This window comes from Pristis pectinata, chromosome 22 (assembly GCF_009764475.1).
Source record: "Pristis pectinata isolate sPriPec2 chromosome 22, sPriPec2.1.pri, whole genome shotgun sequence".
Taxonomy (NCBI): domain Eukaryota; kingdom Metazoa; phylum Chordata; class Chondrichthyes; order Rhinopristiformes; family Pristidae; genus Pristis; species Pristis pectinata.
In genome coordinates this window covers 32,032,092-32,054,527 of record NC_067426.1, presented here as the reverse complement: position 1 = coordinate 32,054,527, position 22,436 = coordinate 32,032,092, and the positions used below count along the sequence as shown (strand labels likewise).

The window sequence follows — 22,436 nt, the reverse complement described above, 5'->3', positions numbered from 1 at the left end:
GATACATATGGTTGCTCTAGATAATTTGGGGGAAGTGGATTATCAGGAAGCAAGGAGTAAAAGAAGTATGGAAAACGGCCTGGAGACACGAGACTGCAGATGCTGGAATCTGGAGTGGAAAGCAAACTGCTGGAAGAACTCTGGGTTGAGCAGTATCTGTGGAGGCAAAGGGATGGTTGATGTTTTGGGTTGTGGCCCTGCATTGGGATGGAAAATGGCTTCAGTGAATTAAGGGAGCACAGGAAATGGCCCTTGGTGAATTAGGCATGTGGTTATTAAATTAAAATTTGTTCAGGACAAGTAAGATAAGTAACAGTAGTTTAAGTATTTTTTTAAAATCTATTAATTGAGTGAATTTAATAAATTGCAACATGCCAGAGCAGCTCAGACCTTTAGAATGCACATCCTCTGCCAGGTGGGGACTCCCAGGATATTTGGTGAATATACTGTAGGTATGGACTACACAAGCAAAAGCAGAATGGTTGCCTCCTGTCCTGCAAGCATACTGTGATTCTGTGCTAACAGGGTAACACTTTTGTGAGAGTCCAGTGCCTGGTCTTTTTTTTATATAGATATATATAGATAGATATAGACACACACACATGCACACGCACTTTTTTGCCATGTTTCAGGTTCTTGGATCATTGGAACCTCTTCTGGGGCAGAGGCGACCGGGCAGGGACAGGTTGCACCCTAACTGGAGGGGAACCAATATCCTGGCCATGAGTTTCGCTAGTGCAACTTTGGAGGGTTTAAACTAGTTTGGCAGGGGGTGGGGTGGGAACCAGAGCACCAGGTCAGAAAGTGGAGGGATTGAGAGGAAGGTAGATGTCATGACCAGTAAGAACAGGCAGAAACAAGTAATAAAGAAAATGGGACAGACTGGTTGAAGTGTGTGCATATTAATGCTAGGAGTCTTTTGGGTAAAGGTGATGAACTTAGAGTGTGGATCAGTACATGGAACTCTGATGATGTGACCATAACAGAGACTTGGTTGAGAAGGGGACAGGAATGGATGCTTAGTGTTCCAGGGTTTTGATGTTATAGAAAAGATAGAGGTGGTGTGGGGGGGGGGGGGGGATGCAGTTGTGCTATCAGGGACAATATCACAGCTGCACTCAGAGGGGACATAATGGAGGGCTCATCCACTGACTTTATATGGGTAGAACTCAAAAACAAGAAAGGTGCAATCACGCTGGGATCATGCTACAGACCCCCCCCCCCCCCACCCCAATAGCCATCAGGACATTGAAGAACAGATATGCAGGCAGATTAGGGAAAGGTATAAAAACAATAGGGTTGTGGTAGTGGGTGACTTCAACTTCCCTTGTATAGACTGGGGCCCCCTTAGTGCAAGAGGTTTAGATGGGGGCAGAATTTGTTAGGTGCATCCAGGAGGGTTTCTTGTAGAAATGTGGATAGTCCAACAAGAAGAGGGGCCGTACTGGACCCAATGTTGGGTAATGAGCCTGGCCAGATGACTGACCTTTCAGTGGGAGAACAGTTGGGGAACAGTGACCACAACTCAAGTTTTAAGATCGCTATAGATAAGCATGGACCCTGCGGGAGAGTATTAAGTTGGAGCAGGGCAAATTACGAAAGTATTGGGCAGGAACCAGGGAGTGTTAATTGGGAACAGCTGTTTCTGGGCAAGTCCACATCTGACGTGTGGAGGGTTGTAAAGACCAATTGCACAGAGTACAGGACAGGTATGTTCTGGTAAGGACAGGATGGCAAGGTAGGGGAACCTTGGATGACAAGAGAGGTGGTGGATTTAGTCAAGAAGAAAAAGAAAGTATATGTAAAGTTTGGGAAGCTACAATCAAACAGAGCACTTGAGGGTTATAAAGAAGCCAGAAAAAAACCTCAAGAAGGGAATTAGGAAAGCCAGGAGGGGCCATGAAAACTCTTTGGCAAATAGGATTAAAGAGAATCCCAAGGCATTCTATACATACATTGAGAGCAAGAGGATAACTAGGGAGTGGGTAGGACCATTGAAGGATAAAGGAGAGAACATGTGCTTGGAGGCAGAAGATGTGGAGGGTCCTAAATGAGTACTTTGCATTAGTATTTAACAAGAAGGTGGTTGTAGAGGATGGGGAGATCAGTGTGTTGTGTGCTAATATGAGAGTTTAAGATTAACTAATACGTGTGCTAATATGAGGCATTTTGAGATAACTAAGAAGGCACTGTTGGGTCTCTTAAAGAACATAAAGGTGGATAAGTCCCCAGGGCTTGATGGGATATACCCCAGGTTATTGAGAGAGGCAAGATATGAGATTGCTGGGCCTTGACCAAGATCTTTGTGTCCTCTCTAGCCACAGGTGAGGTCCCAGATGATTGGTGAGTAGCTAATGCTGTTCCATTATTCAAGGGAAATAAGGATAATCCTGGAAACAAGATGAAAAACACTGATGCCAGAGGAACTCACAGACCAGCCAGCATCTGTGGAGAAAAGCAGGCAGTCAATGTTTTGGGTCAGGACCCTTCTTCAGGACTGAAGATAGGAAAAGGGGAAGCCCAATATAAATGAAGGAAAAGCAGAACAGTGATGGGTGGACAAAAGAGTGGGCACAGGGTGGTGATAGGTAGATGCAGGTAAGAGATGGTGATAGGCAGGTGTTGGGGAGGGGTCAAAGGTAAGGAGAAAAAAGGGGCTAGGAAAGGGAAGAAAAGAAGAGGCATGGTTCGGATTACTTAGGAGAATTCAATGTTCAAACTATCCTGGAAACTATAGACTGAGTCTTGCGTCAATGGTTGGGAAGTTATTGGAGAGGATCCTTAAGGATAGGATTTATGAGCATTTGGAAAACCATGGCCTAATTAGGGACAGCATGGTTTTGTGTGGGGCAAGTTGTGTCTGACTAACTTGATTGAGTTTTTTGAGGAGGTGATGAAGGTGATTAATAAAGGTAGAGCTGTGGATGTTGTCTGCATGGATTTTAGTAATGCGTTTGACAAGGTCCCTCATGGGAGGTTCATCCAGAAGATTAAGATGCATGGGATTCACAGTGAATTGGTCATTTGGATTCAGAATTGGCTTGCCCATAGAAGATAGAGTAGTGGTCGATGGGACTTATTCTGGCTGGAGGTCTGTGACTAGTGGTGTTATGCAGGGATCCGTACTGGGACCTCTGCTGTTTGTGATGTATATACGTAAATGACCTGGATGAAAATGTAGATGGGTGGGTTAATAAGTTGGCAGACGATATGAATATTGGTGATGTTATGGATAGTATAGAAGACTGGCAAAGGATACAGTGGGATATGGGCAGAGAAATGGCAGGTGGAGTTTAATCTGGCCAAATCTCAAGTGTTGCCCTTTGGGACATCAAATGTAAAGGAACAATACACTGTTAATGACAAGACTCTTAACGGTGTTGATGTGCAGAGGAATCTTGGGGTCCAAGTCCATACCACCCTGAAAGTGGCTACACAGGTTGATAGGGTGGTAAAGAAGGCGTATGGCGTGCTTCCCTTTATTAATCGAGGAATTGAGTCCAAGGGGGTCAGGAAGTTATGTTGCAATTAGTCAAACTAGTTAGACCGCATCTGGAGTATTGCATTCAGTTCTGGTCGCCCAATTACAGGAAACGTGGAGGCTTTGGAGAGGGTACAGAAGAGGTTCACCAGGATGCTGGCTCGATTAGAAGGCATGTGCTAAAAGGAGAGGTTGGACAAACTTGGGTTGTTTTCTCGGGAGTGGCGGAGGCTGAGGGGAGACCTGATGAGAGGTTTATAAGATTGTGAGAGGCATAGATGGAGCAGACAGCCGATATCTTTTTCCCTGGGTTGAAATGTATAATACCAGAGGGCATGTATTTAAGATGGGTGGGGGGGGGGGGGGTGTGATGTTCAGAGGAGATGTGTGGGGCAAGTTTTTTTTTACACAGTGGTGGGTGCCTGGAATGCACTGCCAGGGGTTGTAGTGGAGGTAAATACAATGGAGGTGTTCAAGAGGCTCTTAGGCACATGAATGTGCAGGAAATGGAGGGATATGGGCATTGAGTAGGCAGAAGGGATTAGTTTAGTTGGGCATTTGATTACAAATTTAGTTCAGCACACATTGTGGGCCGAAGGGCCTGTCGTTGTGCTGTACTGTTTAATGTAATTTATTCAAAATGATAATGCAAAATCTGTAACTCACTGAGTCAAGATGATCCTTTAAATCTGTATGAGTGAAGCTTTCCATGAGAGATGTTCTGCCTGTGATTTAGCTACACTTCGGGCTATTTTATATTTGTGCATTAAATCACATTTAGGACTAGATATTGGAGTATATTTATTTTGTGTTGAAATGAAATTTTGGAGATGGCTGTGATGATTGTGTGCTGATTACAAGAATTAACAAGCAGTGATCTCCCTTGTAATCCGTCTGAATCAATGGTTCACGTTTATCGGGTTCTGACCTTGATGGAGTGTGTGAAAATATGGGACAGCTGGTCCTATTGCTCCATGCTTCATCGCCTCAAATATCCCCTTGCATCCAAGTCCAATCCGTGTGGTTTCTATGACATTAACAAAACTGTGATGTGTTATCACTGCTTGTTACTGCCAGCCCTAGAGTGCACAAATAATCCATTGGTCTCAGAAATAAACTGGCTTAGTTTAGGTAGGAGAAGAGGACAACAGTTAATATGAACAGCTGCAGCTGTTTAAGTGATTTTCACTCCCAGGCGCTGTGCTGTGGTAGGTAGGCAAAGAGAACTAAGTACTTCAAAGCTATTGCAGCTTAGTTTTTGGGTCATAGAAGAATGTATGATTAGCCAGAGTGTGCAAGTGTCAAAATTACAAGTGTGTAAGAATTTCTTGTGACTTTTATCAAATACTCCTTGAATTGAAGATCTGACCAATGTCTTTGCATAATTGCATAGCTTGTTTCTACATTTGGGAATTTTTTTTTGCTGTGGTAAAGCTCAAAAAGCGTGTTTGGTGTGCTGCGTTCAACATGGAATACCTATTCTCATCTGTCTTTGTCTCAAGAATCAGAACATTAGTGTTTGCAGCACACAGTGGCTCACTGTTCTTGGGAGTCAAGATTTCCACTTCCCATTGCATTTGTTTCTCTCTGCCTGGCCTCCCCTGACCATCTTCAATTTAAAATTTGGAGTTTTATTAAGAGTACGATGCTGTAGTGATTGGGTTATTAAACTCACGTCTCACTTGTGCCCTGTTAAAATGATTGGATAAATTTACTCCCCATCCCCAACTCCCCATAGGATTAGGCAGTACTTATACCATTTATGATTAGTTTTAGTCCCGAGCACATTACTGTCACTGACTACACAGAAGTGCCATTCTCACTCCTGATCTTGCTCGTGGCTCTGACTAGTTCTTTGTCACAATGTTAACATTATACTGACCTTTTATTCCTTTGTTTCTTCCTTCTTTGTGAGTAAGCTCTCTGTAGTTTTTACTTGTCTCATCAATATAGTATGGGTATTAATAAACCTGATTCTGTTCCAGAATGTTGTGGAATAGCACCCTTGACTCCTGTATGGTCTCAGCCTTGCTGTGCTGAGCACTGTACAGAATAATTTTGCTTGTTGAATGATAGAAGTGCTTTATAAATATAACACAGACTTAAAGTATGTTATGGGCTGGAATCTGCTTTGAGGATTAGGTGGTTTAAATGTAGAGTAATAAATAGCCAGGGTATAGATACCCCAAACCATTCAGTCAGATTTTGGACAGGAGCTCATTGCATATTCCAAGAACGTAAGAAACAGAAGCAGGTGTAGATCATTTGGCCCTTGCACCTGCTGCACCATCTGATAAGATCATGACTGATCTTTTGCCTCAGTGTTTCCCTGCACCAACATTGTAATACTTGATTAACATAATATCCAAAAATTTATTGACCTCTGGAATATGCTGAGTATCTGTGCTTCCACAGGCCTCATGGGTTAAAAAAAATTCATAAGATTTGTTACCCTCTGTCCTGACTAGCCAACCCCATTGCTATACAAAGTAAAGCTCCAATAATCGGCCATACTCGGGACGTGCCAGATCAGAGGATCTTCTGGACTATTGGATGTTCTATTAATGCCACAACATTCTTCTAATTCACTATTTTTAAGATGTTACACAGTATGATAAATTGTCAAATGAACCAGGTAAGTTGAAAGGAAGAGCTAGAACTGGGACTCCTTTGAGTTGAAAGGGAGCACAATGAACATTACCTGGTGAACCTGATGCTGAACCACTGGGATTTCCAAATAGTTGAATAATATATCATTGCATTTTTTTTATAATATGGAGTTTTGTTCTCCAAAGAAATATAGACAAATATTATTTTTCCAAAGGAATATTATAACACAATATTATATGAAAGAATATTTTAGCTGTAATCACGTACAGGGATATTACATTGTTATTGTATAGATGTGTTATATAAAGGAGTGTTTTACCGCATATATTGCATGCTCTGTTATAGTTCCTGTTTATATAATGTTGTATGGCACATTATCAGCTTATCTGCCTTGTTTGTAATATTCCCACCATTTGAGTCAAATCTGTGGGTTCAACAGTGGATAATATAAACCTAAGTAATATACACTTGCAATGTTGCCAGGTATGAAATTGAGATCTTGCCTACCTGTTTTGGCAGTTGGGGCTGGATGATAAACATCTGCAAGAAAGAGTGGGGAGTTCAAGCCAATTTTTCACCCTCAAAAAAAAATCAGTGATTGATACCATTTGTAAGATCTTTCTTTTTTACTAAAAGATTATCTTAATAGCATTGCAAGTACATTTCAAAACAGTGTATATAAAGCATTTTTCAAATAGTGAAATATTTAAAGGCACTTCACAGGAGAGTTATCAAAGTTTGGAAACAAACACCTAAATAGGTATTAAAGTTGATTAGATAGTGAATTCCAGATTAGAGATACAAGAAACTGGAATCTAGAGCAAAAATAAACCATGGGAGGAACTCAGCGGGTCAGGCAGCATCTGTGAAGTGGGGGGAGATAAACGGATGCTGCCTGACCTACTGAGTTCCTCCAGTAGTCTGAATTCCAGGTTGGGCTTTGCAGCTGAGGGCAACAACACTGGTGCTGGAAGTATTAAAACGGCAGATGAGAAATTCAGAACTTGAGAAGCACAGAGATCTTCTAAGGGTTATTGGCAGTGTAGGAGATAAGTGAGAGAGTTAAAATAAGGATAAGAATAAAAAATGTAATTAATTGTGTATATTATCACAGAAGGTACAGTAAAATGCATTACAAACATAACCCTCCTTTTATGCTACCCCTCTTTGGCTACTTAGTTCCTTGAAATTTGTTTGAAAATCTATTGAGGCACTTCCAAAATGGTTCTAACCAAAATCACAAATGACTATCCATTCTCAATCTTCCCATAATCTTGGCAAAATCACACCATGCTGCTTTTCTTTTTCCTTTTTCCCCCTCCTCCAACTCTATAAGACTGCAATTAGTTTTACTCACCTCTGATTACAGCTGGAGCATCTCTAGCAGTAACCTGAAAACAAGTCACTTAAATCTGGAGTTTCTCCAGGGATCTTTTCTTGTTTCCCTTTTTTATCCCTTGGTGATTATGGTGGTGTTCATAACACCAACTCTGTCTTCATTATCACATATCTTTTCCATTGTCGCTACGTTGTTTAATTACTTATCTCATATCTACTCTAGGATGATCCATTACTTCACTTTAGAAAAGTTAAAAGCTATTGCCTCCATCCCTTGCACAAATTTCATATCCTTATCTGCAATTCCATCTTCCTCATTAGCCAATGTAATGTGATGAACTAAAATCTTGGGTTCCCTGAATTAATATTCTGGTCTCAAACTGTGTAACTGCATGCTTCCACCTTCATAACACTGGCTCCCTTCTATCCTATTATAATCAATGAACTGCTAAAAGCTTCAGCTGTGTTATTGTCTCATTTATAATCCAATATTGTTCCACTCTGCACCTACCATAATCCTCAGATAGCCATAATCTCTGCTGTTCACAAGCTTTGGAGATATTCAAGCACCTAGCCCTATTGGTTTATCACTTTTGTTACAGATCTCCATTGAGTTCAGTTCTCTCGTTGCCTTAGATTTAAAGTTCTTGCCATGCTTGATGTGTGCTTTCCTATCTCTAACCTCTCGCTCTACAAACATTCACCTTACTGACTCTGCATTCCTTGGACACCACGTTCCACATCTTCATCCTCTGCTTTCATCATCATTAGCGGCAGTGCCTTTTGTTGCCTTGCAACCATTTTGTTATTCCCTTCGCAAGGCAAACCACCTAATCCTCCTCATATCTCACCTGTCACTTGTGTGATTTTTTTACATTATTAATACAGCATTATTTGAGGAAATAGAACAGTTGTTTCTTGGGCTTTTTTTTAGGAGATATACAAGGTGCTTAACTGTTCCTCAATTACATTGGAAGTGTTAACAGTTCTTATGCACTATTGGGACTCTGGCTATTATACTCAAATGCAGGAGAGAGCATTTTGTCTAATTAATGCTCAAGATTCCATTTTTGGATTTTAAGTACCAAATCCTGTAAGGTGACCCCATTTATACTTTGGGCATGCTAAGGAACTGTATGGTAAGATTTATCCACAATCATATTGGCAAAGTGGTAGTGTAAACAGACCCCCTGAAGTGCTGATGACTGGATGATACTGAAGATTCGGCCCATCCATTGGGAGTGAATCAAATTACATTAGGGCCAGTGATCTAATTTTTATGACTTATGGAATGTTCAAATAAGAAAATATTGTATGTTCCCCCACCCCATGTATGACTTTTTATTTTCTGTTCAGATTCTTGGACCTTGTCATCAGCTGTATGGCGCATTTCCTGCAAGGATAACCTTTGTCCCTGATTACTGCCAGAGCTGTGTGGTAAGATGGCATCCTTTTCATTGAGTACATGTTTATCTCTTGTCCTACTCCTTACCCAGAGAATTGTAGAGATTATTGTTAATGAGATGGCCAATAAGTGATCTATCTTCTGCTTGGTTGAATGCCATTTTTGGGATAACCCAACTATTTGTTTCAAGTGAGCTGAAATGCTGGTTTCTCTCTAGTTTTATTTGATGCAGAGTGATCCCACACAACATATTCTTCAAGAAACCTTTAAAGTCTTTTAAGAGTTTCAGTTCAGTCATGAAAAAAAACCCTGGTTGAAGAAATGTTTCTTGAAGTATGCCAGTAATAGGGCCAACCCTCCAGCAATTGTACTGTGCATGAGCAATAAAATAAAACCTCTTGACTGCAGCCACACTCGGCTAGCTAGCTGGTACACGGTCTTTCAGAAAAGCACCATTCAGGGGTATAGTAAATCACCTAAAGGAGCAATGCATAATAATTACCCATAAACAAAGCAAATCAAGGACTATCATTTATTGGTAGCAGGATAAAACTCAAAAGAAGTGTTAACGCTCTATTTGACCATGTTTAGACCATGCTAGGTAGTTCCAGTTTCCATATTATAGAAAGGATATGGAAACTTCAATTTAAGTGCAAAAACAGATATGCAAAGCTATACCAGAACCATCAAATAATTCCACAGGAATAACAGAACGGAGTCAGGTTCCTTTCCCTAGAAAGGGGAAGGGTGATTGTATGAGGGAAAGGGGGATAATTGATAATTGAGAGCTGTTTAAGATGGGAAGTGTTTGACAGAATTCCCAAAAATGGGCTAGACTTTGCAGGGAAATGCAACTATGTTTGGGGTTTTTGTGTTAGTGTTAAATGCCTGAGTTTGTCAACCATTCTTGGGTGATTTCCCATTTGCCTTCTGATGCTGGTAGTGTGACCAGGTGGCAGTTTGCTAACACTAATACCGAGGTGTTTAGTGAATCTGTGCCTTGTTAGACCTGAATCGTGAGCAGCAACTGCATTAAATTGAAGGGAGATGAACTGCTACGAGGGTGCACATTGGCTAGCTTACACTTTAAATTAGCTCAGGTAAATATCTTTTAATTTTGTAATTGTGTTCTTAAATGTCAAGCATTTGATTTATAAATCTTTTGATGACAAAATTTTGAAAATTTATTTGGCTGTTAATTGTCTTTTTTGAATGATTTTGGTATGTCAGACTCTCAGAATCAAAGCTTCTGAAGGGTTTGGCAGCCAGCTATGCCAGTGAGCATAACTTGGCCAGCTGTCAATTTTATTTTCTAGCTTGTGTTCAGGAGTTGTTCTGTCTCTGTTCCACTAATCACTCCCACCCTTCTTCCCCAACCCCCAGTGGCAAACATTATTTGTACAAAACTTTTCTCCTGTCTACAGTTTCACCATTGAGGATCTGGGTGGCTTGAAATGCAGGTTCTTGATGGTAGATCTGCAGAAGGGAAGATGGGTAACTTGTTATTGGCAACAACTTCTGGTGAGGGGTGACTTCAAAAATTTGTGTTGTTAAATAACGATAAATGTAATGAGGAAATACCAAAAAAACACATTTAGTTGAAGAACGGCTAGAATATTAAACACATCACCACACAGTGGTGAGGCAAATCACAGAAATGTGAGATGAGCACATGAGGGAATGAAACCAAAGGGGTCAGATGAACAAGAAATGGGAGCTGATCCCTTTGGTGTATATACAGGCATAGATTATCTTCCTAAAATTGGTCTGTTTCTTTTCTTTCTTAAGGTTACACTTATTACAATTTGCACATTATACTGAAATGGCCACCATTTATTGCCTGTTCATAAACTGTCTTTGAGAAAATAGGACACAACTGTAAATTGCCCCAGATTGCAAGATGAAGTTGGATAGTTGATTGGGGAGGGTCAGAATTTAGAAGCGTTCAAGATTGAAGCAGGTGCAGGCCTTTTGGCTCTTTGAGCCTATGCTGCCATTATTGACTGGTCACAAAAAAAAGTGACTGGTCATCTATCTCAACATATTTTCATTCCCTTGTATCCCTTGATGCCTTTTGTGCCAAGAAATCTAATTCCTTTTTAAATACATACAGTGACTTAGAACGTACAGCCTCTGTGGTAGCAAATTTCTCAGGTTCCTCAGAAATTTCTTGTCTCACTCCTAAATGTCTTGCCTTGTGTCCCCTCATCCTAGACTCCCCAGCCAGAGCAAACATTCTCCCTACCTTCAGTCTGTCTAGCCCTGTCAAAATTTTGTAAGTTTTAATTAAATTCTCCCTCATTCTTCTAAATTATTAACCTAATATGTTAATCCAATCCATACTTGTATGGCATTCCCTCCATCCCAAGAATCAGTCTGGTGAACCTTTTGCTGCACTCCTCCTATGGCAAGTACATCCCTTATAGTCAAGGAGTTCAAAACTGCACATGATGCTCCAGATATAGTCTCACCAAAGGCCTGTATAGTTGTCACAAAAAACTCTTACTCCTGTACTCAGATCTCTAGCAATGAAGATCAGCATTTCAGTTTCCTCCTTAGCTGCTTGATTTACCTGCATGTTTGCTCTCAGTGGCTGGTGCACAAGAACACTAAGTCTCTCTGTATATCACCTTTCTGTTCTTATATATCCACGTTATATTGCATCTACTATGCCTTTGCCGACTTGCACAATCTATCTTAAGTCACCATAGTGATAGAGTTATAGAACACCAGAAACAGGCCCTTTGATGCACCATGTCCACACTGAACTTTTTGCCCATCTACAGTAATCCCATTTGCCATCATTATTTCTGTATCCTTCTATGCCTTATCTATTTGTATCTATTGAAATGTTTCCTAAACATAGTTGTATACGTCACCATACTCCACCACGTTCAGCAACTTCCAGATATCAACCACTGTTCTTTTTTTAAAACTTTCCCCTCAAATTCCCTTTTAAACTTCCTACCTCTCAGCTTAAACTTAAGCTCTCCTATTTCTGATACCTGTACCATGGGGGGAAAAAAGATTTTGCCTATCTAGGTCTCTCATAATTTTATATACCTCTATCAGGTCACCCCTCAGCTTCCTTCGCTCCAGGAAAAACAAACCCAGCCTATCCAATCTCTCCCCATAACTAAAGTCCTTCAATCCAGGCAAAATTCTGGGGAATCTTCTCTTCACTCACTCCAGCATTACCCTATAGGGTGGCAACCTGCTCTGCATATAGTGTTTTGTAAAGTTACAACATTACATACCAATTTTTATATTCTATACCCTGACTGTGAAGGCAAGCGTGCTGTGTGCATTCTTCACCACCCTACCTACCTGTGCCGTGGAGCCTCTTTACATCCTGCTCACAATTCACAATTCCACCCAATTACTGACACCTGCAGACTTTGAAATACTGAATATCGTTGCCTCATCTAAATCATTGATATGTTATGAATAGTTGGTGCTTAAGCACTGATCCTTGCAATGCCCCACTAAGTACCACCTTCTACCCTGAAAGAGATGCATTTGTTCTTCCTTATTATTGTCTGCCAAGCAATTTTCAACTCATTCCAATACCACCAAAGTGTGTGCTTTAATTTTACACATTAACCTCTTATATGAGACATTTTCAAAGGGTTTATGAAAATCCAAGTCCAAAACATTTGTTAGTTTTCCCTTATCTGGGTACATTCACAAAATATCTCTAGCAGATTTATCCCTTCCAGAAATCCATGTAGACTTTGTCTAATCCCATTGATATTATCCAAGTGTCCTGTTATCTCATCCTTTATCATCTAGCATTTTCCCACAACTGATTTTGGATTAATCTGTAGGTTCCTGCTTTCTCTCTCCATCCTGTTTAAATAGGGGGGTGACATTTACCACCCTCCAATCTATAAGAACTGTTCCATAATCCATAGAATTCTGGAAGGTGATACCAATGCATCTACTATTTCCACAGCTACATCCTTTGGTACTCCGGGATGCAAATTCTTAGGCCCCAGGGATTTGTCAGGTTTCAGAGCCATTAATTTCTCCAGCTTTATTTTCTTACCAGTACTAATTTTCTTTATTTCTTCACCTTCACTGGGTTCTTGATTCCCTATTTTTGGAAAGATGCTTATGACTTCTTCAGTGAAGGGATACTACTACAGCTGCAGAAAGGGTGGATAATGTAGCAGGATCGTCTCTAGAGTTAGGAACAAGAAAGGAGCAGTTACTCTACTGGGAGTATTCTATAGGCCCCTTGGTAGCAGCAGGGATACTGAGGAGCAGATTGGGAGGCAGATTTTGGAAAGGTGCAAAAATGACAGGGTTGTTATTATGGGGGACTTCAACTTCCCAAATATTGATTGGCACCTGCTTAGTGCCAAAGGTGTAGACGGGGCAGAGTAGACGGGTCCAGGACGGATTCCTGTCACAGTATGTTGACAGGCCGACTAGAGGGAATGCCATATTAGATCTAGTATTAGGTAGTGAACCGGGTCAGCTGACAGATCTCTCGGTGGGTGAGCATTTGGGCGACAGTGTCATGGACAAGGATAAGAGCAAAGAGGACAGGAAGATATTTAATTGGGGAAGGGCAAATTATGAGGCTATAAGGCTAGAACTTGCGAGTGTGAATTGGGATGACATTTTTGAAGGGAAATGTACTATGGAGATGTGGTTGTTGTTCAGGGATCTCTTGCAAAATGTTAAGGATAAATTTGTTCCGGTGAGGCAGAGAAAGAATGGCAGGGTGAAGGAACCATGGTTGACAAGAGAGGTGGTGCATCTAAGTTTGAAGGAAGAAGACAGCATATATATGGTGTGGGCAGCAAAGATCAGATAGATCTCTAGAGGAATAAAGAAGGGGCTGAGGAGAGCAAGAAGGGGAGATGAAAAGGCCTTGGCGAGTAGGGTTAAAGAAAACCCCAAGGCATTTTTCACTTAAGTGAAGAGCAGAAGAATGTCGGGAGTAAAGGTAGGACCGATTAGGGACAAAGGTGGGAAGATGTGCCTGGAAGCTGTGGAAGTAGGTGAGGTTCTCAATGAATACTTCTCTTCAGTATTCGCCAAGGAGAGGGGCCTTGATGACGCTGAGGATAGCGTTGGTAAGGTTAATGTTCTAGAGCATGTAGATATCAAGAGAGGATGTGTTGGAGCTGTTAGAAAATATTAGAACAGATAAGTCCCCGGGGCCTGACAGAATATTCCCCAAGCTGCTCTGCGAGGCGAAGGAGGAAGTTGCTGAGCCTTTGGCTAGGATCTTTGAGTCCTCATTGTCCACGGGAGTGGTACCGGAGGATTGGAGGGTGGCAAATGTCCCCTTATTCAAAAAAGGTAGTAGGGATAATCCAGGGAATTATAGACCAGTGAGCCTTACATCTGTGGTGGGCAAGCTGTTAGAAAGGATTCTTAGGATCTATGGCCATTTAGAGAATCATGGTCTGATTAGGGACAGCCAGCATGGCTTTGTGAACAGCAGATCATGTCTCACAAGCCTGATTAGTGTTCTTTGAGGAGGTGACCAGACAGGTTGAGGGTAGTGCAGTAGATGTGGTCCACATGGATTTTAGTAAGGCATTTGACAAGGTTCCACATGGTAGGCTTCTTCAGAAGGTCAGAAGGCATGGGATCCAGGGCAGCTTGGCCATGTGGATTCAGAATTGGCTTGCCTGTAGAAAGCAGAGGGTTGTGGTGGAGGGAGTGCATTCAGGTTGGAGGGCTGTGACTAGCGGTGTCCCACAAGCATCGGTTCTGGGACCTCTGCTTTTTGTGATTTTTATGAATGACTTGGATAAGGGGGTAGAAGGGTGGGTTGGCAAGTTTGCAGACAACACAAAAGTTGGTGGTGTTGTGGATAGTGTAGAGGATTGTTGAAGATTGTGGAGGGACATTTGATAGGATGCCGAGCTGGGCTGAGAAGTGGCAGATGGAGTTCAATCGGAGAAGTGTGAGGTGGTACAGCTTGGAAGGACAAACTCCAAGGCAGAGTACAAGGTTAATGGCAGGATTCTGGGTAGTGTGGAGGAGCAGAGGGATCTGGGGTCCATATCCACATATCCCTGAAAGTTGCTTCACAGGCGGATAGGGAAGTTAAAAAAGCTTATGGGGTGTTGGCTTTCATAAGTCGAGGGATTGAGTTTAAGAGCCACAAGGTAATGATGCAGCTCTATAAAACTCTGGTTAGACCACACTTAGAGTACTGTGTCCAGTTCTGGTCGCCTCATAGGAAGGATGTGGAAGTGTTGGAAAGGGTGCAGAGGAGATTTACCAGGATACTGCCTGGTTTAGAGAATGTGCATTATGAGGAGAGACTAAAGGAGCTAGGGCTTTACTCTTTGGAGAGAAGGAGGATGAGAGGAGACATGATAGAGGTATACAAAATATTAACAGGAATAGATAGAGTGGACAGCCAGCGCCTCTTTCCCAGGGCACCAATGCTCTGTACAAGAGGACGTGGCTTTAATGTAATGGGTGGGAAGTTCAAGGGAGATGTCAGAGGAAGGTTTTGTACCCAGAGAGTGGTGGGGGGCATGGAATGCGCTGCCTGGGGCGGTGGTGGAGGCGGGTACATTGGTCAAATTCAAGAGATTACTAGATAAGCATATGGGGGAAATTTAAAATAGAGGGATATGTGGAAGGAAGGGGTTAGATGGTCTTAGGCGAGGTTTAAAGGTCGGCACAACATTGTGGGCCGAAGGGCCTGTATTGTGCTGTACTGTTCTATGTAACATTTTTGTTTAATTGCTCTGCTATTTTTGTTGTTCTCTATTTGAGTTCTCCCATTTCTGACTATAGGGTGCCTGCAGGTGACTTTTTATTTATAATATGTTTTACTGTCCACTTTTGTGTTCCCTGGATGTTTACTCTCGTACTTTTTTTCTGCTCTTAATCAATTTCATTGGCCTCATTTGCTGAAATCCAAACTGCTCCCAATTCTCATGTTTGCTTACTTGTCTGGCAATCTTACAACTCCTTAACTGCATCGTTGTTGCTAAATGTCCCACTGTCAACATCTTGGGGCTGCCATTGACCAGATTGCTTGCCTCTTGTTTTTTTAAAATGTTAGTACCATTCATCCCAGCATCAGCCTGGGTTGGTCTGTGACTCAGGAGTGGTGATGCTTTCACATGCCTGCTGCACTTATTTTTCCAGAAGGCAGTGTCACAGATTTGGCAAGAAGCCTTAGGGAGTTGCTGCATTGCACCTTGTAGCCGGTGTATACTGCTACCACAGTGAGCTAGTAGAAGGCGTGAATGTTTGCGTGAAAGATTGGGTGCCAGTCAAGAAGGCTCCTTCCTAGATGGTGTTGAGCTGTCTGTATTTCTGGAGTTGTACTCATCCAGACATGTGCATTGAACCGTACAGAGAACGCGGCGAATGCGTGTGCCTGTCCGTCGCTCAGCAGATCGATTGCGAGATCGAGGCAAGTAGGCATGTGCCTCCTGTCAATCACTCTGCAAAGCGATGACTCTTTCCTTTGTATGGTATGTTACTCTTGGCACTGGACTTTGGGGACTTGCACACTTTTTATCTCCAACCGTAAGTCAATTAGTTTCTTTACTTTGGTAACATGACTCGGTAAAAACATTTATTCTACTGCACCGTTGTTGTTCTTGCTCCGTGCATACATAACATGCATAACATTTCGTCACCCTTCTGGGTAGGCAGAGGAGGTGAGTGACTTGCTGTTGGTTGCCCAGTCTTTGACGGTTTTTATAGCCAGTGTATATTTTTATGGCTGGTCAGTTAAGGTTCTGGTCAATGACAGCTGCCAGAATGTCATTATTGGAGTATTTGGCAAAGGCAATGAATTGAAGGAAAGGTCGTTAAATTTCTCTTGTATGCATGTGTGCATTGGAAGTGTTATATGTCACTTAATAGCCCGTGTCAATTCTTGTCCAAGTCTTGCTGCATGCAGGTATACATTTCTCCAACATCTAACATGTGGAATTATCAACATGGTTTTGTTTTACTGTTCACATTTCGATGTAGCCATCAAGAGAAGTTGCATATTTTTTCATTCACAAGATATCTTTATTAGTCACATGTACATCAAAACACACAGTGAAATGCATCTTTTGCGTAGTGTTCTGGGGGCAGCCTGCAAGTGATGCCACGCTTCCGGCGCCAACATAGCATGCCCACAACTTCCTAAACCATACGTCTTTGGAATGTGGGAGGAAACCAGAGCACCCGGAGGAAACCCACGCAGAAACAGGGAGAACGTACAAACTCCTTACAGACAGTGGCTGGAATCGAACCTGGCTTGCTGGCGCTGTAAAACGTTATGCTAACCGCTACATATTGGGTAGCTACGTGCATTTGTTACCCATCCCTAATTAACTTTGAGAAGGTGGTGGTGAGCCACGACCTTGAATTGCCGCAGTCCTCTGCTGAAGGTACTCCTGCTGTGCTGTTGGATAGAGAATTCTAGCAACAATGAAGGACTGGTGATGTGTCCAAGTCAGGATAGTGGGCAACTTGAAGGAGAAGCTACAGTTGTGGTATTCATGTGGCAGCTACCCTTGTCCTTGATGTTATAGCTCGTGGTTTTGGATGATGCTGTAAGAATAGTAGCTGCACAAGTGGTGAAGAGAATGAATGCTTAGATGGTGGATGGGCTGCCAATCAAGATTTATTCTAGATGGTGTCAAGCTCCTTGAAGCTGGAGTCAACAGTGCAAGTGGTTAATATAAGGCTACCGAATTGTGCCTTCCAGTTGGTGAAAAGGCTTTGGGATATCAGAAGGTGAACCACTCATTAGATACTCTGGCTCTTGTAGTGATTTAAACATTCTGAAAAATGGGCAGCTGTGGGGAGGTTATTTGTGAGTAAGTGCTGCTTGAAGCACTTCACTGAGAGTAGACTGGGTGATTTTTTTTGAGCAGGGCATACCTGGGCAATTTTCCATTGTTGTGTAGATCCCAGCATTGTAACTATACTTGGAACAACTTGGCTAGAGGCAGAGTTAGTCAAGAGCACAGGTCTGCAGTGCAGCAGCTGGCCCTGTATCCATTGCTCTCAGCCATTTCTTGATGTTAATGGGAGTGAATTGAATTAGCTGGATTCTGGCTTCTATGATGGTGAGGAAGCTGAGACACCATTTGTTTGGCACTTCTCGCTGACCATGGACCTCGCCATTGTTAAGGATGGGGATGTTATTGGAGCCTGTTTAAATGTCTACCATGATTCGTGACTGGAGAGCTTCAATCTAATCTATTGGTTATTAGATGTTTATTGTACATTGCTTCTGTATTTAGCATCCATATAGTCCTGTATTGCAGCTTCACTTGGTGAGCACCTCATCTTTAGGTGTGGATAGTGTGGCTTCTGACAGGTCCTTCTGCATCACTGGTTGAACCAGGGTTTGATTCTCTAGCTTGAGTGACATACATGTCAGGTCATAAGGTCAGATGTTGAGTGGTTTGTTTCTGCTGCTGCTGATTGTCTTCATGGATGCCCAGATTTGGGAGGTTGATCTGGGGAGGCTTGATCACTGAGTATATTCAAAACAGAAATTGATAGTTAAGGGAATTGAGAGATATGGGGTTAGTGCAAGGAAGTGACTGAGTTAGAAGATGAGTTGTGATCTTAGTGGGCACAAAGGACCAAATAGCCTCCTCCTACTTCTGTTTCATATTGAGCACATCATAGTGGATTTGGAACTTGCTAGAGTTAATTATGGAATCTGACTTTGCTCATGGCACTACCAGCTGACAGTGAGGTCAGACTGAATGAAAGGCTGAATTGTTTGACCTGAAATCAGATGAGGACAACATGGCATGAAAAAGCAGCTGAAAATTTTGCTTTGCTTTAACATACTGATTTCAGTGCAGACAGTGTGTCCATGCTGCTTTGTGACTTAGAAGCTGATATGATTTTACATTTTGTGTTTATATTTTTAAAGTTTTTAATTCTATGTTAATACAATGCTGTATGGAGCGACAACTCTCACCAGCTCTAGAGTTAAAACTATTTGTCTTTTTCATGAAGCTGTTTTGCTGTGGATTAGGAATTGTTTCCTGGTGTTAACTTGTGTCTTGGTGTATTTTGATCTAGTCTTGTAGTTTAGCCTGAAAGATGCAATCCATATGGTGCTTTACCACCCATCAGAGTCCACAAGTATGCTGTGGCCGTCGAGCATATCTGGATATCTTAAGCAGTCTGTTTGGATGCTAAGATAAGAGACCTTTATTAGTCACATGTACACCGAAATACAGCGAAATATATCTTTGCGTAGAATGTTCTGGGGGCAGCCCGCAAGTGTCGCCACGCTTCTGGCGTCAACGTAGCTTGCCTACAACGTCCTAACCTGTAGGTTTTTGGAATGTGGAGGAAACCCACGCAGACATGGGGAGAATGTACAAACTCCTTACAGACAGTGGCCGGAATTGAACCCGGGTCGCTGGTGCTGTAATAGCGTTACGCTAACTGCTACTCTACTGTACTTCCACTCTGGTTCTGTGGTTGAGGTGCTTGATGAAACCAGTGTGGGAACCACAGATGGGACAGGGGGTGCCTGGTGGGATGAGTGGGTGGACAGATTGGAAGTGATGCGCTCTTGCTGTTAATTATGCTGGGCTTCTGTATGCTCCCAGTCCATGGACTCAAGGTGTTCTGCCACTGCAAATGTTCCTTCTCAGCTTTGGGTGATCATGAGCCAGGGATTCCCAAGGGACATTAGGGATGTTCCATTTTTTAAGGCGGCTTTGGTAGAGCCATTGAATTTTTTTTCCTCCGTCTGACTGATAATCTCTTCTGAGCTCTGTTATAGAAGCCTGGTATCCATTGTGTGAATAACATGGTCTGCCCATCAGAGCCAACTGAAAGTAATTAGGGCCTTAATGCTGAGAATGTTGCCTTAGGGATGGATTTGGAGAATTTTGTGAAGACGGTGTTGATCTTTCTGGTGCCCTGAGATGCCTGTATAGGTAGTCCAAGACTTGAAAGTATATAGGAAGGAAGATATTGCTGCTGCCTGATATATTGAGTTATGTGCCAAGTTAGAGGTCTTTAGCTTCAAATATACTTAATCACCAAAGGCTGTGCCACCACTCTGAAGGCAATGGTGAATTTCATCATTCTTCACTGAGAGGTGGCTCCTGAGTTATGAGAAGTGGTCCACGTTTACTTGGTTCTTGATGCGAACCTTTATTATTGGAGCATGCTGTTGCATAGAGGGACTGGTTGGTAGAGGACACTTGTTTTGCAGATATTGCTTGTAACTTATTTTAGTGAACAAGTCGACGGTGACTTGAAGTTTTACCTTTCAATGTGCACAAACTGAAGCTTGATTAGTGAGTTGGGAAACCTTGGTTCTGGCATGTAGGCATTGTAGGTTGAACAATTTTCACTTAATCCTGTAAATTAGCTCTACTTCAGCAGGAAGTTTATTGGAAATATGCAGCATTGTAGCAAGAAGATTGCTGTTACATCAAAAGTCTTTGGATGCTGTTCTTCACTGAGACTGGTTCTGTTATGGAGTTGTTGGTTAGGATCATAGATTGCATGCCATCATGAAGCAAGTACAAGGTGAATTTCTGTGGCAGCCAAATTTGAGGGGAGTGCTACACTGTCAAAGGTTGAGTGAGCTGCTTCCTATGCTTCTCTTGAAGTTGCTGCGTGGTGAAGGTCATGTGCAGCATGCCTTTGGACAGACAGAATCCTTAAGACAATTTGGGGAAGTGCTCTTTGACCATTTAAAGGAGATGATTGAGAAAGGCACTAGCAATGATGTTCCCTGTGTAGACAGCAGGGAGACCTCTGTAGGAACCACAACAGGATTTCTCTCCCTTTTTTTCTCATGACTGTGGGTCTCTGAAGTCCTCTGGCATGGCTTTGTTACAATGGTAGGAAACGGTTAGCTCAATGAACCATGTTGGCAGGTACACCTTCTGCAGGAGTAAGAGGCATATAGTATTTACAGAGGTGACTCGGTCATCAAGAATTACCTACTCTGGCATCTCAGTAACTCGCACTGTGGAATTGATGAATGTCTCCTGACTCTGGCTTACTCTAACATGGAACCAACGTGCAATGGTCATCAGCAGATATGGCACAAATCTGGAAGCTATGGATGAAGCCAAGGAGGACTTCTACACCAAACTTGAAAGACTCCAGGCCCACATCCAAGATGGAGACTAACTGATCCTCCTGAGAGACTTCAGTGCCACAACTTAATAACACAAGCTTAGTTGGAGGGAGTAGGGAAGGTTAACTCCAATGACTCCCCTCTGATTGCGCTCTAGGTTTTTTTGTCTAAACCGTCACCCTGTTTCGTAAGAGACTTCATGGCAACACTCTGAGCAGGGACTTGTATCATTATCTGAGCAAAGGGCCACAAGACATCACCAGTGCCGTGACAGGTACCGGTGACCACAATCTGATCTGCTCTGTAATCTCCATCAGCCTGGTCCCAAAACACAAACATTAAAAGAAACATTGCCACATAAAAATCAGTCTCAAAGTTCTCAAGAGTCCATAGCGAGAGCTTGGAGAGTGCCTTGCAGACATACTGTTAATTCCCAACCTCCAAGGAGCTGCAGGATATGGATGTATGTGAGGTCCACCACAATTGGTAACTGTGAAGAGACCCTTGATTTTTCTACTGAGAACAACTAGGACTGGTTTAAGAATGACCGGGCGATCCAGGAGCTAATTGACAGCAAATACAAAGTATTCCTAGATTGGAAACTCCATGTCTCAAGGGGAAAGTGTTCTCCAGGCACCTGAAGTTTAAGGTTAAGTAGAAAATTTGTGACCTAAAGAAGAGGTGGTAGGTGGAAAGAGTGCAGGGGTTACAACAACTGACAGGTATGATGTGGGTTCTTGAACACTGCCAAGGCTATCTCCAGCCCACATGCTCAAGGCCCCACCATACTGAGAGCTGAGAGCCGAGAGCAGAGACAGCTGTTGGGAAAAAGCGCTTCTGAGTCCTGTTTAACTGCAACTCTATCCTTGTTGTGAGTGCCCCTGGCTCCCTCTTGCAGTTGCTTGTCTGGTTCAGTCTTGCTGCCACTCTTGACCAACAGGCCATTAAAAAGGCTGCATTCCAACTATAAACGACAAAACCTTGGAAATGAGCCCTATCGCTTTTGCAGTTCTAAAGCTGTGATAAGCTTCTGCTGAATACTGCTGAATTCTGCTGAATGCAGGAAGGTTATGTTTTGCTTTATACCTGACCTGATCAGCTCTGTACCTTTTTGTCTTTGGTCTTTTGTAGTGAGTGACTTAAAGCATTAACAGTTTCTTTTGTTATGGAAAATGTCTAACCTGGGTTTTATCAGTATTTTCTACTGTTATTGCAAATAAGGGTTATTGATGGCCAGTCAGAACAGTAACGTGGCTTCTGATTGCAATGAAGTGGGACTTTGGGTTGACCCATTTGTCCACCTTGAATGTCATTTATAAATGCTTCTCTCAATAAGGTTACAATGGTAATGTCGCATGTAAATTTGATCAATGAACTATATTGAAACTGTCCCACATTTATCTACTAGCAGACATCTGCACTCACCAGAGCAAGAAACTTGCCTACCAGCACAGGTCTGGTTAACATTAAAAAATCTGGTGAACTGTGAACAAAGAAATGAGAAAATACAGAAATTGGTGTCCACAACG

The 22,436-nt window shown here is 42.3% G+C and overlaps 1 protein-coding gene across 7 annotated transcripts in view; it reads left to right on the top strand.

Moving 5' to 3' along the window:
- The window catches only part of thrap3a (thyroid hormone receptor associated protein 3a), a 117,587-nt gene that overhangs the window by 42,833 nt on the left and 52,318 nt on the right, over positions 1–22,436 (top strand). For 6 of the 7 annotated variants that reach the window (XM_052036579.1, XM_052036581.1, XM_052036585.1 and 3 more), the window contains one exon: positions 8,786–8,866. The exons of the other annotated variant lie outside the window; for it this stretch is intronic. The gene's annotated coding sequence lies outside the window, so the exon portion shown is untranslated. The remainder of the gene's footprint in view (positions 1–8,785; positions 8,867–22,436) is intronic. 7 annotated transcript variants of the gene reach the window in all.